Source organism: Protopterus annectens, chromosome 8.part0 (genome assembly GCF_019279795.1).
Source record: "Protopterus annectens isolate FY-2018-M chromosome 8.part0, PAN1.0, whole genome shotgun sequence".
Classification (NCBI taxonomy): Eukaryota; Metazoa; Chordata; order Ceratodontiformes; family Protopteridae; genus Protopterus; species Protopterus annectens.
Genome location: NC_056741.1, coordinates 583020316 through 583033696, shown reverse-complemented (window position 1 = coordinate 583033696; position 13381 = coordinate 583020316). Strand labels below are relative to the sequence as shown.

The 13381-nt window shown below is 35.8% G+C and overlaps 1 protein-coding gene across 1 annotated transcript in view; it reads left to right on the top strand.

The window, feature by feature from the left end:
- FLAD1 (flavin adenine dinucleotide synthetase 1) overlaps positions 1-6249 on the top strand; it is a 996688-nt gene extending 990439 nt beyond the window's left edge. Inside the window, exon 11 of the mRNA XM_044080084.1 lies at positions 5614-6249. The gene's annotated coding sequence lies outside the window, so the exon portion shown is untranslated. The remainder of the gene's footprint in view (positions 1-5613) is intronic.
- The last annotated feature ends 7132 nt before the right edge of the window (positions 6250-13381 follow it).

Below are 13381 nucleotides of genomic sequence, written 5' to 3'. Positions count from 1 at the left end.
AGATGTTCTTTAAGGAATTTTAACAGCCTAAGCTAGTCATGTGGTTCTTTACTGTCTTTATTTGTATCCAACTAATGGTATACTTCTATCACAGACAATACCATCTTAAATTCTTCTCTTCTAACTAGGAAGTGCGTAAAGGGAGGTGAAGATGCGTATATGTGTTAGCACACTTTCCCATGCCTTTTCGTTGACTTGTTTGCTACTTGTGTAACCTTACAACCCAATTTCTTTTATAGCCTAATCAGGGAAATACAGTTATATACAAAAGAAAAATCATTTCACAGATCATAACCTCTAAGGTCTGGAGTTCAATGAAGTATCTAGCGAAGATGTAATCTAAGCAGCCTGTATTTAGTTAATGCTGGTTTTTTTTCGCTATGTAAACCACGCACTAGCCTCTAAGCAGTGCATTCTAATTTGGATGCTCAGAGGTCAAGTGTGTGAAAGATGTTCATGTTTATTGATTTTTTAAAAAAGAAATGTTTGCATATGCGTGAGGATATTTCAGTCAGAGAGCATTCAAAGTGCAGCTATGCATGTCTGTTCTATCTGGCACAATACTGTTTTTTTTTTTTATATTTTAGGTATGAAAGACATTCTTTATAACAATTATATGTGATATTATGTTATGTTTAAAAAACCCCATAAAGCCATTAACACAAAAATCACTTCTACTGTCTTTCACCTCACAAACAAATGTGTCAGGCAGTATACTGGCCAGCAAAAAATATTTTATAAAAAAGCAGCCATTCGTGTATATCAGTTACTTATTGTTAGATAATCTGCATAGTGGCAGTTAAGCTTACTATTCTATTTTCTGTTTGTTATGGTGTTAATGTTATATTGAACTACATGTTTTCATTTTGATTTCAGAAATATCTTCCATTAAAAGATGCAGAGTTCAAGCTTGTGTTAATTAATGTTGTATGTAGGACAGTGAAATGGAAGAAAACCACAGCATATTATAGACAATGAAATAATTTAAAATACATGCTTTTTGTTGTAAGAACCAGATTTCCCAGACTTTGTTGAATCTTTGAGAGATTTGAAAATTTGTAAGGTTTTAAGTTCACATCTTTGTTTCTTTTTCCTTACATCAGACCAAGTGTTTTTCTCTGGTGATCATTTCAAATTGGTTGTTGAAGACCAGTACATTTCTTTAGGAATTGTGATGATGTTATTATTTTTAATGAATGCTAAAGTTTCCTCAATGCTATTGAAGGTTCGTATGTCATTTGAGTGAAAAATTTTGATTTTAGCAGGATAGACCAATTGAGCTTTTATTTTATTTTGTTTGAGAAGTTTCATCAGTGGCCATGTTTTTTTTTTCCTTAGTCCTAGCACTCTTGCAGAGTAATCAGTATCAAATCTAATCTGACTTTGTTTGTAAGTTAAGGGACTTTTTTCTCCAGGCTGATTTTAGTATAAGTTCTTTATCCAGGTAAGACAGGAATTTAACCACAATTGATCTTGGAGGAGCTTTAGATGAAGAGGGTTGTGGTTTTCCTTTGGCTCTGTGAATTCTCTCTATTCAGTTTGATAGTCCCTCCTTTAAGTCAAGTATATCAGGTAGCCATGAGTTTAAAAAGGTTATGATGTCCTTTCCTTCAGTTTTTTTCTGGAAGACCAAAGTTTCTTATGTTTGTTCTCCTTTGCCTATTTTCCAAATCATCCATTTTATTAATTAGCCAGTTATTTTGATGTAATACAAATTCTGTCTGATTTTCCTCTTCCTTGAGTCTCCCATTTATGTCAGTCAGTGAAGTTTCCATATCAAGGATTTTATTTTGTTGTTGCTGTAATATTTCATTTAGGACATTTGTTTGTTTTTGACAATTTTTCTTGAGGTTTTCCAAATTTTTTGTGAATCTATCCATTTTCAAGGACAGTTCATGTAGTGTGGAAGACATCAGTTGGATCTCTTCTTCAGAGTAGTTTCAGTATGAGAATTCTTTGAGCTTGCCATTTCCATACAGTTGTAAAAATCTCCAATTAATTTTGACAGGAAAAACTCAACAGCATTTCTTGAAAATAGATAAAGTTGTAGTTTGGAGGTTCATTGATAATGTTTTGTTGTTTCTACTCAATAAAATTAATTTATTTCCTGTTTTCTAGTATAGTTTTATGGAGCTCTAAAAAGATTCTGCTATCAGTTGGCTATCTAGTCTCCACCCCCTGTGCCCACCCCTTTCTGTTGTTTAGTCCTCCCGAACACCATTGCCTACCCTCTGTTCATCTGAAGTCTACCTCTCCATTGTGCTTCTCCTCCGTTTTTGTGTCAGTACATCCCCTGCCAATCTTGTCTATCTCCTGTGTTTGTTTGTGTGCCTCTGTTACCTGACTTCACCCTCTTGCCTTCCTCTTACTTGCCCTTACTTCCTTCTCCCACTGATTTTGATATCATACCTCTCACATGTAAATAATTTGGTGGAGCACTTTTAATTTGTTGTATCACTTCTGCTCCATCCCTAATACAACAAAACTTTATTTTGGAAATTCTAATTTAATATGACCAGCATTTAAATTGTGTCCCTAATTTGTGTTCTGCACCATTATTCTTAACTGAGAAGTATGTATTCTGTTTATATCTGTATATAGTTTATATATATATATATATATATATATATATATATATATATATATATGTATGTATGTATGAGTAAAATTGGGCTCATACAAATTGTGAAGATTGGGGGAAGATGGGTGAAGGCTGCTAGCCTAGTCAAATAGAATTTGATACATAATTCTATCATTTGTAAATATAAATGTAAAATACAGCCTTCTTTCTTAAATGAAATAAAGCACTGGAAAATGTGAACTTTAAGATTGTAGCAACATTGCCATCTGCTGTAAGGAAAACTAAGCCAAGCATTTCACATCTGTTCTTTTGAAGTTAAAATGATATCTTGTATACCTTTTGCTCTAAATAGTGGTGCCAAAGAGGCTGGCTGAAAACATTCTTTCTATTGTCTAAACTTAAGGAATAATTGCTGGAGTGTACATGTGAAATGCCTTTTATTGTTGTAGTTTCCTGATCAGGTGTCAGCTTGCTAAATAATGTGGCCTTTTGGCCTGGGAACTCCAGACTAAGTGTCAAAATGATGTAATGTGTATACTGGGAAAACCTAAGTGTCAAAATGATGTAATCTGGCAGGGCCTAGCAAAGATGTTTGTTAGTGAGTTTAAAAACAATTGTTCAGAGAGAGACTGTAAGCATTTTGATCTTGATATCTATCTTATCATCACTCTGCCTATTGTCTTATGTAAGTAGTATCTTAGAAGTATGTTTTCTTGTAGTAATAGCTAGGAACGTAGAAGAAAGTTAGACAAGTGTTTTTCTGTTATATCAGAACTTTCCTACTGTATTGTTTTAAGTTTCTGTGTGATCCCTGAACTCTTAGATATCACTGTGGTGTAGTAGTATTGTTTTGTGTTTTAATTATTTATTATTAAATATTTTAAAACCTTTTACCTGTGGCTGGTTTGTGTAGAGATAAGTACGCTCTAGAGTACATTGCATATTTATAGAGTTTATTGTAATAAGCCACTCCAATAAGCCTTAGACTAATTAGTCATATTACCAATTGGATAAGAATATTGCACAGAAATAATTGGACACCCTTTTAAGGGCCTTTGGGTAGCTAATAAGTATTAGCTGGTGGTGGCAGAAATTACTACCGTATAGTCTGGGTAAAGGGGCACAGCTGGAGAATCTGTGTCAGCCTTTCCCAGGTGTGTCTGTGAAGTTGTATAAATACTTATCTCAAAGTGTGTGTGGTGTGTCAGCTACCTGGGCAGGGACAAAATGCAATGGTAGGACAGAGAGGGTACTGGAGGTTAGCTTGGCAGCTAGGCTGAGATCTGGACCCTATAGCTGTGCCAGTGGGGAGTCTTATTGGGGACCTGGAGAGCAAGGGAGCAACCAGCCCCAGATTGACTGTGATCTCTGAGTGCACTTAAGGGAAATTGTACTTTATTTTGTGTATTTGTTATCCTTTCCTCTTATAGGAAATGCCCTCCCTGGTGTTAGTAGTGAGGATTGAGACTCCTTGATTGCTGGGCCAGGGCACGATCATCACACAAATATATTACCCTACCTTTTCCACCACCAACCTGGTAATTTCTAAAGTTTTCAACTTATGTTCTACCCTCTACTTGTGTAACCTGTTTCATCACTTTCCTCTATTCTCATTTCCAACCTTTAATATGGTCAAACAGTAGATGAGAACAGCTGTATAATGGCCATTTAAGGCTTCCACATGACTTCTCCTTCTTGCAACTACTTTTCTTGCATCATTGTGCAGAGTCGGTTGGAAGTGCATACATGAAAAATATTTATTTTCTGCATTGTCTTTCCCTGCAGCTACACATCAGGAGTGTATCTTGCTACAACATATTCTGCTGCAGCCATAAGCAAGATGTAAAAAAACTCACCTTCTTGCTCTGATTCCTCTAGCTGTTAATAGTTAATGAGCTTTGGGTCTTATCGCACAGTGGTGGGCTGGCCACGACCAAGGTCACCATGTTTCTGAATCCCAAGTTATGTTCCTTATTTGTATTTACTGTGATCTTTAAAAAATGAAGCTTAAAACACAGTCAGTTGCTAAAAAATGTGGCACATCTATGTGAATGTAACATTGCAAGCAAGTATTTTTGTTGCTTTTACTCCTTATTTCTTTGAATAAATGCTTATTTCATTTTATATACATTTACATTTTATTTACCTTGTTAAACTGGTGTTGCAGAGTTCTGTGAAATTGTTTCTGGTTTTCTTGTCTGCATCTGTTTTATTATATTTTTAAGTTTGTTTTTATTGCTTAATTTACACAAGTAGATACTTATTTTGTAAGTTATCATATTGTTTTATTTCTAATTATTATGTAATGTACGTTTTTCATAAATTACATATGTTATCAAGGGGAAAATGGACCTACACAGAGTCCAGTGGGATTGCCTGGCAAATAAAGGTTTCAGCCAATCATTCAGTCAGTCTACTAGTAAACTTATTAAGCAAATATTTGTATACTTATTTGAATAAGATATAACTGTGTCACACTGTTGCTTGAAATAGTTACTATCAGCACAGTCATTCACATGATTTGTTGTTTTATTGTTGCCCACGTAGGTATGGAATGAGAAATGTGTTCAAAAAGCTTTCTTTCAAATAGTTGTATGATATACTGGTATGATGTGCTAACAATCTGGCCTTTATGATGGAGAACAACTCTATGGTACCACTCTTTTAAGGGGTCCTTAGATAAAGTTGTTAGTGATGACACTAACAAAATGGGTGAAAGGGTACAGAAGAGCAGAGGGAATTCCTTACATGGTATAATTTCTTTTTCATCTTAAAACTATCATGGCATGATTTGCCCTTATAGATTACTCTGATACTGTTTTGACATTGAGAAACTTCAGGGTTGGTACCAGTCAAATTATTAAATGCAAATGGGCTAGTAACTATAGAACTGTATAGAAAGCTATCATCACAAAATGCTTAAAGTAGCTATGTATAATTGCATTAAATGTCTTTTGTATGATAGCACCAAAATTAAAAACAATAACAATGAAGGAGTTTAAATAAAAGTTCTCTCTTTCCTCTTTGTACAGGAAGCCAATTTCATCAAGAATATGAAATCTAGAGGCTATGAGCATAATGGGTAACTTTTTGCAAGTGGAATTCTGGAATATTTACCCATAAATAATCATATCTGACTGTTCCCATATGAAGGCCGGTTATGACAAATTCAACAGTATATGTCCTATACATCATGATTTATATAAATGAATAAACAGCTTGACTGCTATGGTGTGAATACAGAGGGGCATAAGAGGAATAAATGAAAGGATGTTGCTTGTTGCACCATATTAATCACTTAACTATGTAAGGATAGCATCAATTCTTAGGTTTGATATCTGCATTTAAGAAATCCATTAGTAGGTTAAGTGTAGCAGATTACAAATAAAAGACAAACGTCACCTCAGATCATATTTTCACTAATATGCACCACGTGCGACATCTGACAACATAACGAGGAACACAGCTCTAATAATCTGACACTGTGTTTGTCGCCCCTTGTTCATAACAGTACAACACCCACTACTGTCGTCTGGCGCATTGAATGATGGTGAAGATGTTTATGATCCAGTATAATCCTCCTGCATGTATCACGGAAACAAAATGCAATGTAAATGATACTGCAAGATATGTACAGCTATGCCACAAGAAAGTTGCATTCTAATGCATCTGGCTTTGAAATAAAAGTTGATGAAAAAATATGAAATATCTCACTGCTTATTATTTTGAAAGTGTTTCAGTAAAAGAAATTACATTTGAACAGTACATTTTACTTGAGAATGTAACACTGTTTTAATTGTATTAATGTGGTTTTAATAATATTACTCATTTGCTAACCAAGTTGATCCACTGGACAAACAGTCCCTTTTCAGGGGGTAACCCTTGAGCAATGCCTGGTTAAGTTGTTGTTGTTGCGTCTTTTGGCTTTTCCCGGTTAGGGGTTGCCACAGCGGAACTCTGGTTCGCTAATGATTGGTAGGTGATTTTTGCATGCCGAGATACCAGCCCTGACGCACAACATTCAACGAAGGTACGCCCATTCACGCATGTCTCCACGCAGAAAACGCTCTAGCTGAGAATTGAACCGGACAGCGTCTTACTGTGAGGCGACAACGCTACCGCAGTACCACCACTGCGGGTCAGCAATGCCTGGTTAGTAGCCCCTATTTGAACACTATGTGAATTTGAGAAAGTCACTTAGCAATGCCTGGTTAAGTGACTTTCTCAAATTCACATAGTGTTCAAATAGGGGCTAAGGGAATCAAACCATGTACCATGGAAGCTACAGCTCATAGTGTTAACCCTCTACACCAACTACTAGACATAACATTATAAAAGAAAACTCAGTAGAAATTGTTTAAGAACAAGGGACAGCCTATCCTATGTAACCGTCAGACAGAAAATAAAAGAAAATCAACTAATCCCTATGATTCTACCAGTAAACAGGAGTTGAAGTTAAAAAAAAAAGGAAAAAAGGGATACAAAAATATGTCAGCTAGGTGGTAAAAAGAATTTGCCTTCGAATTTAGTGTACATGATTAAGACTTTGAACTGTTAATAGGTTTCATTTTTTAGTCCTGGCATTGTTTCTGTTGCTCTCCATTTGCCTATTATGTGACTGAGCAAGTCACTTAATCAGAAATTGATCTCAGGTCATCCCTGAATAGAGGAACTTGTAACAGTAAGTTTATCAGGTTAATAAATAAATAAAATAAAATAACTCCATTGCCATCTAAATAAAAACAGTGTTATCTATCAAGCGACATTAGCCATCTCTTTTAGTATCTGAGTGTTGATGACATCCACATGTGTACCTAGGCGATAGAATCATTTCTCTTATTATTTGAGTTATAAGATAAAATAGGGTTGTCTTTATTTATTTGCTGGTTTGTTAGCTGGGAGAGCCAGCAAATTAAATGCAGGATTTTCCATGGTGTCCCAAACCATACAATCTTAAAGGAGAATTACAATGAACAATACACATGAATCAAAACAGGGCTTTGCAACCATTTTTTACAAGTGTCTACAAAACATTTTAGCAATTTTAGGTGGTTCACATGCAAATCAAAAATGCTTTCTGTTTTGCTTTACATTTTGTACTTAGCGTGTAATAAATTAAATTAGTACAAGTAGTATCTCAGTTAAGAGCAAAACAACATGATGCAAAAGCTCCCATCATGATGTTATTAATTTTAGATTCTTTTCATGTTATGGATGGCACACATAATTCTTGGGGACTGCATGCAAATGCAGATGAAAACTATTCAAAAATATTCAACGATAACCATGACAAACTATTTGGAAATTGACAATGAAAACTGCTAGCAGGTATTCAGAAGGTAACAACAGATCAACAATAAAATAATCTGCTTCACTGACAGCCTCAGAATACTGTATTAGTGCAAACTCTGGCATTGTTCAGATTGCATAAATACTCTTTCTCAGTTCCAACATGGTGCTGACAAAGGTGTTCAAATCACTGCCATTTTAATGCTCACTGACTTCCAGCTGAATGTTGCAGGAGTACTCGATGTATCAGCATCAGATGGATTTCCAAAGAGCTTCAGGTCATTAAGGTGTCTCCTAAAGCCCTCATTTAGAATGAATCCTTACAGAATTATTTGCATGGTTCAGTGCCTCAGTAGGCATTATAGAAATGTTTTTTTCTAATGGATAGCTTTTTCAGTTCGATGTGTTTCCTGATTGGGCTCTAGCTTCTGAAGTAATGCTATATAATTTGCATATAATTTTTTGATAAGTTGATCTTTTCACTGCAGTACAACATTCAGATCTGCTAAGACTTTGTCAGTGTCAAATAAATGTTCAACTATATGTCATTATCCAAGATATTTTAGCATATTTCCCTTTGTTGATCACAAATGCTTTTATTTCAGCATAGACTCTCACCACTCATGGCTGCTGAGCTTGTGCTAAACTTGGTTGAAGTATATGACATCACTGTCAGACACACATGATGGTCTGAGAACTTAAATGGGAGTAAGCAATACAATATTTAATACTTAAAAATATTAAAAAAAGCTATCCCTCCCTTCTTCTTTCTCTGTCTCTATATATATTTATACAAACACACACACACACACACACACACACACACACACACACACACACACACACACACACACACACCAAAAGATGATGACCACAACACATTTTTTAACTCCATTTTCTTTTTTTTTTTTTGTATTCTTACAAGATAAGTCAAAAGCTAGGCTCACTATTGAGTACAAACAGAATTAAGTGCAGGAACACCTCCAATCTCTAACACAATACACAAGTAATTAGATGACTAGGGGAAAGAAGAGAGTGCATCACCATGAGCAAATAATTGAGTTAACTGCTATAGTATTTGTAAGCTTTAGGAGTCAAAAGAGATTTGGTCAAAGAAATGTATGCTTCAGCTAAGAACTGAGCCTAGATCCTCTGGGGTCACCATTCTGGCTGCTTTACCAGAAGTGTATTGAAGCAGCTGACAACTGACCAAGAAATTTTGAAGCAGCAGTTTTTTCTCTGTCATTTTTATTTATTTATTTTAACCAGACTGGATAATGACATATAGTTGAATAGCTATAGTAAGCCTGTGTTAAGGATGAAAAAACAGTCTGAAGGGTCAAGGGACTAGACCACTTACTTTATAAAATTACTTAACAGTTACAAGAAATAAAGTACAGTTATGTAAGTTGAACTTACCCTAACATTGGATGCTTGAATGATCACTGCTGCAGTAGCCTTAGCTATATGAGTTATATTCTGCCAAGGATATAACAGCTGGACAACTTCCAAAGCTTCAGGGCACCTTCCACACCCCCAGACTGCCAAGCAGCTTGAGCTGAGCTGACTAAAAGACAAGTTTGGTCATGAACCTCTTCACAGCTTTCCTGCCAGCAGAGAGATGGAGGCTGATCCCTGAAAAGACAGGGCTAGGAATAGTGAAAAATAGATGGCCACACCCTGGCAAAAAAATCACATCAAAAAACGAAACGGCTGGTGGGAGGGGACAGCTACTGCAGCAGTGATCATTTAAACATCTGCTGTTATGGTAAGTTCAGCTTATACAACTGTACTATGTTCTTCATATTGATCACTTCTGCAGTAGCCCTAGCTATATAGGTAGATTACCAGAGCTAACTATATTTGGGAGGTGGAAGGAGAAGGATGGTCTTAGCAAAGCATGATCTAGACCTAGACAAGAAATCCAGCTTATAGTGCTTTGTAGGAGCATGTAAAGAGGACCGAGTAGCAGCTTCCAGATTACTTCTAGAATCTCACCATTTTGAAAAAGCCACAGAAAAAGCCAAGGTCAATATAGAGTGGGCCTTCACCTTGCCTGGAATAGGTTGTCATGATGAGAATAACAAAAGGTTACAACATTAGATGACCATTTGGAAATAATTTGTTCTGACACAGGTTGTCCCTTCTTCTTACTTTCACAAGAAATAAACAATTGATCTGATGATCTGAAAGATTTAGTTCTGTTAAGATAGTACCCGAGTTGTCTGTCGACATCAATGTATGGAGTATCCTGTCTCCCTCATTTTTAGGTTCAGGAAAGAAAATGGGAATATGGATAGTTTGACTTAAAGTAAACTCAAATACCAGTTTAGGCATATGTTCATAGATTCATAGGTTGGTGCTAGGCTATCGGCCCTATACAAGCCTAGCCATAACAATTCCCTGGCTATTTCTTCCCACAGTATTTACTTCCCTGGACCACTGTCTAGCAGAGCAACTGACATGATCCCCGAGGTGAATTTCCTATCTCCCATCCAATCAAAGCATAAAAGAAGTAGTTCTCAAAGAAACTGATAGAATTATATAAATTAATACTGCCTTTCCTCCTAAGTAATAACATGAACTGACAGAAAAATATATATAATTTGGTAGAAAGTACAGTATGTCTGACAGTGATCCATGTTATACAGAAAATGTAATAAATCTCACAGTAGTGCTTGGATGGCTTGTTTCAATAAATCTGTCAGCAATTACGAATATACAGCTGTACAGTTTGTCTGTGTACCTATCTATCGCAGTTAATTTCATTTTAACAGTGGTGCCAGGCCTAATTCTGACCCCTTTAAATAGAATCCCAGTCCATGTGAGGCAGAGCCCCTCACTGACTCTGTTCAAGAGAAATCTTGACGAGTGGATGGGAGATCGTAGGTTTACCCCGGGAATCATCTCTGTATCACTGCTGGACAGAGGCACAGCAAGCTAATGGGTATATTATTCTCATCCTAAGGGGTGGTGAAAGCCACACACACTCTGGCTAGGCTTATAAATGCCCTAGGGCAGATAGCCTAGTATGAACTTATGAACCTATGAACCTATTTGTAAAAGTACTATGACAAGCACTAGTTAATATTTTGTTGGTGCCAGCCTCGATACAGTCAATCTTGAACAGCTCAGAAGTATCAGGAACTTCCAAGTAGGTGAAACAAGAGTTCGTCTTTGCATCTTCTCTGAGATGTTAACCAGCATTTTTGACAGAGAGAAAGCTTCCAGTTTCCAGTATTGCCTACAGATTGATCAGCCATTTCTAAAAATGGTAAGCCTCTTTCTGAAATTACATGGATACCAGCAAGGACATAAGTACTAAATGCATACATTCTGTGGCCATAGACTTAAACCAGACTCCTGATAAAGTTTGGACATTATTACATCAGTGGTATGAACAAGCGAGTAGTGATGTTAAATGTGATACAGCAATATTTGGTATAAATAGACGTGAAAAAGTTTATATGTGTAAATGCATTCATTGTTTTGATCAGTATATACAACAATATAGAACTCAAGTTAAATATTTTAACTGTGGAGACAGATATCCTTATTTTTATTTAACATGTCAAACTGTATTACAGAAATTGTCAGTAAAGAGTATGCAGGACAAGTGAAAATTATCAAATGAAGTCAAAAGTCATTTTGTAATGCCAATTTCTAAAGATTTCCAGTAATTTTTGCATCATAGTAAAAGCTTACAGGTTGTAAATACAGCTAAAATGTTTCAGACCTACTGCTCACAGTGGGATGCTTTTATTTTTTCATTATGTTAACATTTGAAAATTGGCTTTCATATACAACTGGCAATGCATAGAATGAGTCACTGCAAAGATGTTTTTTGGTGTTTAAAAATTCTATAAAATATACAGTATTGCACACAGATGACACTTGTAAAGATTTGCATGCAGTAGTTTCCAGTTCAGCTTAGAAAGACTTATTGGGTGTGGCCAGTTAGAAAAAAAGAGTAACCATACACATTTATGTTGTGTAGGGTATACCAGAAATAACAGTCAAATTACATGACTACAGTTTTGTCCGGATTTAAAGGGTTAAAAATTACAGCAGCTAACAGTTCGAAGTGTAGCAGCTCAATACAGCCCCATACTAACAGTCAAGTTACAGATAAATGCATTAGGATTTAAAGGGTTAAAGATTAAAGCAGCTAACAGTTTAAAGTGTAACAGCTCTGTACTAGATATGGACATGTTATTAGAGTTAGCTACAAAGTTGTTAAAGTATTTTAATATTACAGTTTCTGACAGAATGCTAGAACAGGCAGAGCAATTTAGTTATTAGAGTCTTTTAATATTGTAGTTTCTGAGAAAATGTTAGAACAAGCAGAGTATGACAATGGAGATATTTTTAAGCATAACATTTTTTCTCTTGGTACTGATGAAGATAGGTTTGAAATAGTAAGTGCAATAGGACGTGAGAAAAGAAGAAAAAGGTTGGGGGAGGAGAAAAGGGAAGTACTGAGACTGGCATCAGCACCTGCAGCTATGGGAAGCCCTGATAAATTGCAGTACAGACTGGGTTATATACCTGGCTACCTACAGCTGCATTTTACATTGGGCAAACATCTAGACCCCTTAGGTTACATATTTCTGAACACCTTTCTGATGTCAATCATAAAAGAATGAGCAATGCTTTGTCCAAACATGCTTTACAACACACTACAGCATCCATTCACTTTACTATTATAGATAGGATAATAGGTGACAGGCACCATAAAACTGGATGGCACACAAAATTGAATGCAATGGAAAAGAAGCGGATTGTTAAATTGGGAGGGCTGTTCAGCCCAGACTTAAATGAATATTTATGAGCTCACCAATATTATCTTAGTATTAATTAAGGATATACTATATATATGTTCACAAGATGTCTTGTATTTGTTACACTGATGAAGGCTAGGCCAATTCCTTAGCCGAAACTGGTCTGTTTTTTCTTGTGTTTCATATAGTAATTTACAAATAAATACACAGCATACAGTTGCTGGCTATTTTTGTTACTTGCTGATACTTTTTGGCCTTGCAATTACTTCCATGCAGGTAATTTCTTTTTTGGAAGCCCTGATAATAGACAAATTGCATGTTTTTTTTTTCTGTATCAAGCAGGACTGTGTATACTACAGAAAATGGAAAAATAGGCAGATACAGAAAAGAGTATTTGCAAGGAACTCAAAAATAAGTCAAAAAGGAAGCAAAAGTTTCAGGATAATAACCTTATGGGCAAAGACAAAAATAGACTGTGGGAAGTTATAGTAGAGACATTCTTACAGGATGTGAGTAAAGATAAAAAGGTTATTCATTATATTACTGACATTCTAATATGGCCAGAGACTGTGAAATAATACATATCACAGCTGAAAAAAGTTCTGAGACAGTTTCAAGGGTCAGTTTCATCGTAAACAAAGACAAAATACAATTCTTGTCACAGGTAGTAAAATTTCTAGAAACCATTCGCAGACCAACAGGGAGGACTTCTTGTCAGGAGAGGGTGAGG